Source organism: Lycium ferocissimum, chromosome 2 (genome assembly GCF_029784015.1).
Source record: "Lycium ferocissimum isolate CSIRO_LF1 chromosome 2, AGI_CSIRO_Lferr_CH_V1, whole genome shotgun sequence".
Lineage (NCBI taxonomy): Eukaryota > Viridiplantae > Streptophyta > Magnoliopsida > Solanales > Solanaceae > Lycium > Lycium ferocissimum.
This window is the reverse complement of record NC_081343.1, coordinates 29,310,729-29,318,995: the sequence shown is the minus strand read 5'-3', so window position 1 is coordinate 29,318,995 and position 8,267 is coordinate 29,310,729.

Sequence of the window (8,267 nt, the reverse complement as noted above, 5' to 3'; positions counted from 1 at the left end):
GACCAATTTCTTCTTGTGGATACTAAAAATCATAGGCCCATTTTTTTTTTTTTTTTTTTTTTTTAAAGTTGGAAGTTGTTAGCAATTATAGATTGAAGAGCTTTAATAGTTGTAAAGATATTGATCTTTGATCCGTTATTAATTTTAGATAAGTCCTTCAAATATTTAATACGTGTAAGCACTTATCTTTACGAAATATTCATACAAATTAAAAATTGAGTTAAGAAACAAGGCACACAATTACTGTATGTTCAGAATACTTTATGGTGCAACTACACAAACTGAAATATAATTTGACCATTTACTTCAATAATCAATTCAAGTTCTAGGATTGTGAAATACTTTATCAAATTGTTGTGAATCTGTGTGAGTGATGTGCATCTTTTTTGGTGCATTTTTTTGTGAGTGCGGGTGATAAATAGTTGTAGACGTCTAAATATACCTTAAACAATTGAAAATGTCCAAATTTTCAGAATGTTTGTGTAACACCTCATACCTTCTAACTAAGCCTTATTCATAATTCAGCGACTTAGAAAATTAGACAGGGAGTATTAGAATTAAAATTTGTTTCAGTTCAGTGAAGTATCAATTTTAAGCCTGGTTATACGGACCGTATAAAATTATACGGTTAGTACCTGAAAGTATACGAACCGTATCACCAACTGTACAAATAAATATGGACCGTACTTTTGGTCCATATCAAGGCATGAAAAAATCTTAGTTTCTGGAATTCACCATTTGAAGTACGGTCACATTATATGGACTGTACATTTAAGTACGGGCCGTATAAGTGGACAGTATAAGTGCAGACACAGTAAAAGTATAAATACGCGATGTTCAGTCTTTTTATGTTATTTTCATTCTCTCCAAGCCCTAGAACGAAGTTTTCTCCTCCTATCACTCTCATACATCAAGGTAAGTCTATTTCCAAGCCTTCCAAGTGAATTCAAACATACATTCATGAATTCTAAATAGAAATTCATTGCTCCTAACCTTAGGGTTTTCAAGAAAACCCATCTCAAGGCTCAAGGCTCAGGTTCAAGCTTTTGGATTCATTCTTCAAGACACGAACCCTATTACAAGTTTTGGAGCGTATAAGGTATATAGGGTTTCTATCCACGTGTGGAAACATCGTTGTTCTTCCCCGCGCCACGTTCATCCATGAAAACACGAAGTTCCATAAACCTAGTGTTTCTATTATAATTCATGATGACCCTAAGTTACAAGTATCATGCTATACCATGTTTGTATTATTAATTCGTTATCGCGTTCTTAATATTCCATTTTTGGTTACTGAGAATCCGTCCGTAATCCATGAACACCCATGTCTTGCATTCCATGGGTTCTTAAATGCAAGATACAAACTAGTATGCTTATTTTCATGAAAATCTACATGCTTTCCATGTTTTTTATACAAATTATACTATATACTTACATTCATGCTATATTATACTCACGAACCATGTTTACAAGCCTTGTTTATGAATCATGTCTACAAGTTATGTTATACAAACCATGGGCTCAGATGCCACCTATATCCATTTCATGTTTTGGGGAGTAGCATAGGTTTCTGGTATGCTCGGGGATGCCTCGAAACTACGTATGACAACGTAGGGTGGTCGATCCACCCAGATTAGGACGACACCTTTAGACAATTGAATTGGATCCTTTCATGTCATGCTTATGTCTCATAACTTGGCAAGGTGCGTGGGGGCTCTCGCTAGTTGGGCTGTGTACTGACCACGTATCCACGTGGTGATTCCATGTTGTCGGTTATACTACGGCTCTCCCACAAGATCCATATATATATATATATATATATGTACTAAAAATGTTTTTATTCATGTTATAATTTTATTAATGTCAGATGATGCTCATGTTCATGTTCAGCTTATAGTTTCAGTTTCAGTTCTATTATTGCCATGTTGTTCATTCAGTTGCTTTACATACCAGTACAATTCAAATGTACTGACATCCCCTTTTATTGCCTAGGGGCTTGCATTTCACGATGAAGGTATTGATTTACAGGACAATGGATCTACTCGTTAGGACTATTCACGTATCAGCTATTGGTGAGCCCCATACCATTCGGAGTGTTATCTTTACTTTATTTTCACGTTAGTTATGCAGTCAAGGTATGCCGGGGGCCTTATCTAGGGAAACAGTTTAGCAGTCAGACTTATGTCAGAAGTTTCATAGACTAGTCAGTTATATCATGTCAGATGTTCGGTTGAGTTAGCCTTGTTGGGTGCATTACTATATTTCTGCATGCATGATATAATAGTATTTTCAGAACTTTTGATTATTTAATCCCATGTATTAGTCACACCATGCATGTTTATATTATATTCCGCATTAGTTCATGCCCCATGTTTATTGAGCAAGCCATATAGTTCGCTCGGTCACATGTAGCAACATACCGATTGCCGAGTTACGCCTAGGCCATGGTTCGGGGTGTGACAGTTTGAAAATGCATTAGATTAAGCACAAGTACTATTATTACCCATCCTCTCAGTTAGTTCTTGTTCTCCTTCATGAGCTTTTGTTTCTGCTATTAGCCTCTTTGTAGACATGTAATGTAGAACAACGAGCAGCAGTTGAACGAGACTGAAAATTTCAATTATAGTAGGTATCTGAAATAAATTATAACTAAATTTTACAAAATAAACAACATATAAAATTGAAGGAGAGAAGGCTATGGAGTAAACTTACAGGAATGGAATATCAAACCGGAGAAGGGCATAAAAGACCTAGGTGAAGCTACATAGTAAGAAAATTAAAGAGAGCTTCAACTGTACTCCACATTCTTTTTTTATCACCCTCGCCTGTAGTGGTGACAAATAGGCGGATTGGGTCGAATTTGGACTGGTTGAAAACGGACTAAGTTGTAACTTGCTCATATAATACTGCTAAAAATGGGTTGGGTAAAAATAGGTCCTGACCCATTGTTTATCTCTTAAACTGAAAACTTGCTGAAGTTTTACTCTAGCAACATAAATCTATGTTATATGTTATAAGAACACCCAATTATTAAGATTTTTTCCATGGTCATCAAGTGATTTTTTTTTCAACTTTTAGAAAAATACAATTATGCCACCAAAGAAGAGAATCAGTAAGTTAGATATAATATTTTTTTCCAGCAGTATGGTTACACTGATATCTTTGATGCAAAAATAATTAGTGGCAGATATCTAATGACCATCACAGCCAGAATTGTTATATACACCAGTTAAATAAACAATTTAAGACATAGCTAAAGTTGACATCTATCTACAATTAACAATGAAACATAAGAAAAATATAAATTGGGGATAAAATCCAAAATTAAAGTGCACCCGTAGCAAAGATAAGGATTTCCCCATTTTTTGCAAAGAAAACCAAAGTTGAAAGTACACGTAAAAATAGGGAAAATAACAATGTATGACAATTTGAAGAAAATATTTATCCGGATTAGCCCATATTTATTTATTTACCTGAGCTAGCCAAACATTTAGAGCTTTGCTATTGCTCTGCGTCTTTGTTTTCTGTTGTTGTTGCTCGGCGGCTTTATTTGTTTTTGTTGCTGGTAATGCCCAGCTTATATTAAATGTGTTAAAAAACAACGCTTAAGTTAAGGTGAAACATTGTAATTATAGAATTTAGATTACACTATTACAATGATGAGAAAGAGAACAAGTGTGTATAAACACCTATTATACATTATATATAAACCCTTCTTATGTATATACACCTATTATACATTATGTATAAGTCCCTCTTATGTGTAAACACCTCTTGTATAAGTTTGTATAATATTGTATAATAGTGTAAAAGCGTGTATAAACACCTCATATACATTATTATACACTTTTATACAAGGTTGATACATTATCTAGAGTAGGTGTATAAAGTTGCATATTGTTGTATAATATTGTATACTGGGAAAAAGTGGCTATGCGTGTGTAATTTAAAAATATGGCTATGCAAATGTAATTTTGTATGCTGAATTGTACATTATTGAAATTTTCCCAAATAACTTTCTAATAATAAAATGATGATGATCAAGTTTCATGATATATTTATCTGAAAACTGCAGAATTCCTAAGTATCTAATTCCTCTAGTAAGAGACTTCTACAAAGTTTAATGAACCCACAACGATATTGGAATATGTTACTTTGGTTTCGGAAACTTCGAAAGTATAAACTATATGTCTAACTTATTTTTGTTCATATTTTATCCATATGCCTATATTTCTGCAGGTTAAATATGGGTTATAGCCCAAATTTTACCCATCTAAAATATCACCCATCCAACCCGCTAAAATATGGGCGAGCTAATAAGATAAGGGTTCATTTTACTAGCACTATTCGTCTTCAATGGTTTATGTAAATTAAACTATTTATTCCTTTCCCAGAAATTAAGGTAAATTTCACAAATGATTATATTTTTTTTTTACAAAAATTATATAATTTATTTTATCACTTAAAAAGCTATAATACTATTACATTGATAATCAAGTAGTCAATGTCGGAAAATATAACTTTGGGTAGGATTTTCTTGTTAACTTTTTTCTAATCAAATGACAATAACCATGGGTTTGAATCATTTGAGGACTTACATTTGTCTCTTTGTTTTAGGGAAAGCAAGAATCGACAAATTATTTTCGTAATTTGCTTTGTACTTACCTTATGTATACTAATATTGGTTTAAAAAAAAAATATTTTCTTGCTTTCTAAAATTTATCCTAAATTACATAAAGGAATGATAATATTTTTAGATAAGAGCTTATAGTGAATCTCCATTTGTGTAAACTTTTCAAGGTCATTTGTTCAAAAAAAAAAAAAAAGTGAAAAGATTTTTTTTTTTTTTTTTTTTTAAATTCCCACCAGAAGGTTATGTTTTCGAGCTATTAGGATCATTTTATGATTACAAAGTAAAAAATTATGTGATTTTGATGCAAAAAATCTATTATCGTATGACCATTTGGGAAATTTACGTGGAAAAATTAAATATATTTATTTACCATGGTGGTCAAAGGAGAAGCATACATCAAAACATTTGTGACTAAGGAAATACTACCCGCAATGAAGGAACGTGCTTTGTGAGTATGAACCCCAGTTAAGACTGAAATGGCAAGTGAAATCATGAAGACGATATCACTTAAGAATATAAGGAAAATTTTCATCTTATTATTCCTTTATGAGTACAATGAAAATACAATAAAAATACTATCTTGAGCCCAGTCCTGAAGCATGAGTCGTTAATATTGGAATCTTGTGAGACTAAACGCACGGGTTCCCACACAGAACCCTAATACCACAATGCAAGAATGTGGCTAGATATGACATCTGTGAGATCAAGTCGTAGCCCTGATTTTTAAATTTAAAAAAATTAGTTGAAAGTTGTATTGGTTGAAAAATGGATACGGAGTTAAGACCCATGACTGGGTACTTAGGAAATTCGGAGGTGTTGCCCAGCTGGCTTCCACTCTCACTTACTCGGTCACATCAGACTGCCTCGATCAATACGCCAGTATGCATGCGAATGTTGGGGCTACAATGAAGTCACATCACCCATACTTTAGGGTTTGAAAAGTGGAGGATTTGACTTATATAAATTTAGCTTAGGGTGGAAGGAAGGGATCTTCTTCCTCTTTCTCATACTCTTGTAAACACTATTTTTTTCTCTTCAAGAACGAGCAATATACACGGAATCATTACTTTCTTATTTTTTAGCTACTTGAATCATATCATATTATCTTTGTTGCTTACCAAACCCTATCCATGATCTAAACTACTCTGGACCGGCTCATAAAAAGAGTTCTCGGGGTTGGATACGTCCCACTTGTTTTTAAACCCCATGAAACAAATCTCTAACTGATTTTTTGATTAAATCCGTTTTCACCGGAAAATAGTTTGGCGCCGTCTGTGGGGAGAGACAGTTGTGGTGTCATCCTGTCCCAGAGAAGAAGATCTTAAAAAGCACTTAACAATGTCAAGGGTAAGCAATAGCTCCCGTGAGTCTCATGAACCTGAAAACGCACGAGGTATGATAATCTTGCAAGTCTTGGTGTACGAAAAAAATGGTGAGTACTGGCGAGAAGCGCAGAAACAATAGAGGTAAGATACTATAAAGACAACCTAGTGAAGAGTGAAAAGGAGGCATTTTGAGCGCAGAAGAGTCAGAGGGGCCCCGGAGGCCCATGTTAGAAGAACGGGGTCGACCTAGACCTCGGACGAGAAAGCAAAAACCTGCACAGAGGAGAGGTCCTCAAAAGGAGGGGCTTCCTGACAAACGACGAGGTCATGGCCATGGTCAAATAGCAAAATGAGATGATGCAGCGCATGGAGACAGCCATTGCCACCATGGTCAATCATTCTAGGGCTGGGACTTCGGCATCCAACTAAAATATGGAAAAAGCCCTGCGACACTACAAACTAAGAAAGAGGAAACTGATGGTGCGAAAGAACGACTGGACACGTTGAACGAAGAGCTCGTCCGGGTCGAAAAAGATATATATGAGCGGATAAACTAGATACCAGGAGCACCATCTATTGTGAAGGGCGCAGGGGCTCGAAAATATGGGAAATCACCATACCTGGAGAGTGTGGTCCCGGCTCCTATTATGAGGAGGTTCAAAATGCCCGAGATGCCCAAATACAACAGAACCACAGACCCGGAAGAGCACATAACGACCTTTAAAGCGACCATCACTAGGAACGACCTCCAAAAACACGAAATTGAATCAGTCATGCTGAAAAATTCCAACACATGCTCGTTAAAGGGACACTTTCTTGGTACACTTTTGTCCGAAAATTATATTGATTCCTTTGCCTCTTTTGCAAATGCTTTTGTCAAAACTCAAGCAGGGGCCCAGAGGGTCGAGATACATAAGCAAGACGTATTCGCCATAAAGCATAGGGGAGATGAACTATTAAGGGGATTCGTCGATAGGTTCCAGAGGGAGAGAATGTTGTTGCTTGCCATCCCGGAGGATTGGTGTTACATCTCGACAATTTTGGGTTGTTGTGCTGTGAATAAACTAACGCGAGCTCAAGGTGAACATGAAGTCCTTATGAAGTTAAGGAGAATATCTGATAGCTTTAAAGTGCGTACTACAAGATTTCGAAGCTACACGAATCGGTGGAACTAAGTTCGTCGAGGGAAGTGAAATGCAAGTTGTGATTGGAAAGGTTTCATAGCAATCGAGCTAATGATTATTTAGTAATGTCTTGAGGAGGATCTATAGGGCTCCTTAAATGGATAATGAAGTGTTGCATAAGTGCTAAGAAGGTTCCACAAAGATTGGAAGTCAAACGAATCAACGAGAGCAAGTTCAGAAAATATGGGTTGTACGACCACTTATACGGTCCGTATAACATTCCAGAGAAGGGTTAATCCCTGGTGGGATTATACGACCACTTATACGGGCCGTATAAAGTTATACGGACCGTATAAAGTTATACGGACCGTATAATCGGGTTGGGTCTTTTTTTTAGATTTCTCTCTTTTTATATATAGATGATCCTTGTTCATTTAATTCATTTCCCACATTTTTCCCAAGTCTTGAAGGCTCTAGCACATTCCCTCTACCATATTAACATAAACCCAAGAGAAAACAAAGATTAAATACCAAGAATCAAGAGAATCAAGTGTGGGAAGGCTCTCTAGGGTTTGTAGAATTTAAGATATCCTTTGATATTGAAGTTGGGGTTTCTCTCAAGTGAAATACATTCATCCAAAGTTCATCCCTATATGATCAAATGTGAGTTTTACATCTATTTCATGTTATTAAGAGTATTTGGTTGTTGAATAATTTGGATAAGGGAAGAAAGTGGAAGATGAAGCCCAAATATGGATTTAATGATATCTTTGAGTAGTAAGTTAACTTGAGCCATAATTATTAGTGTACTATGAGTATAATCTTGTTGTGGGTGATACTAATGATGTTGATGAAGTATTATATGTAAGTGAATATGGTGTTGTGTCGTAGTTATTGTTATGAATGACCTTGAAAAGGAGTTTTGAGGATGGAATAATGCTTAATTTGAAAGAAGCCTCTTGATTATGGTATTATGGATGTTGCTATTGATGTTTGGGAGTTGTTTATTATGTGGAGAAAGTTGATGAAACAAAGGAAATGCTGCCCAAATTCCGTTGGCCTGAAGTTGCTTTAGTTTAAACTTAATCATTTTCAACGACCTAACCTTAGCGAACCCTCTTGAATGTGGAGTTGCGAGCTTGGAAGGAGAACGTTTAGTCATTAAGGGGACGGGAAAGGACGTTT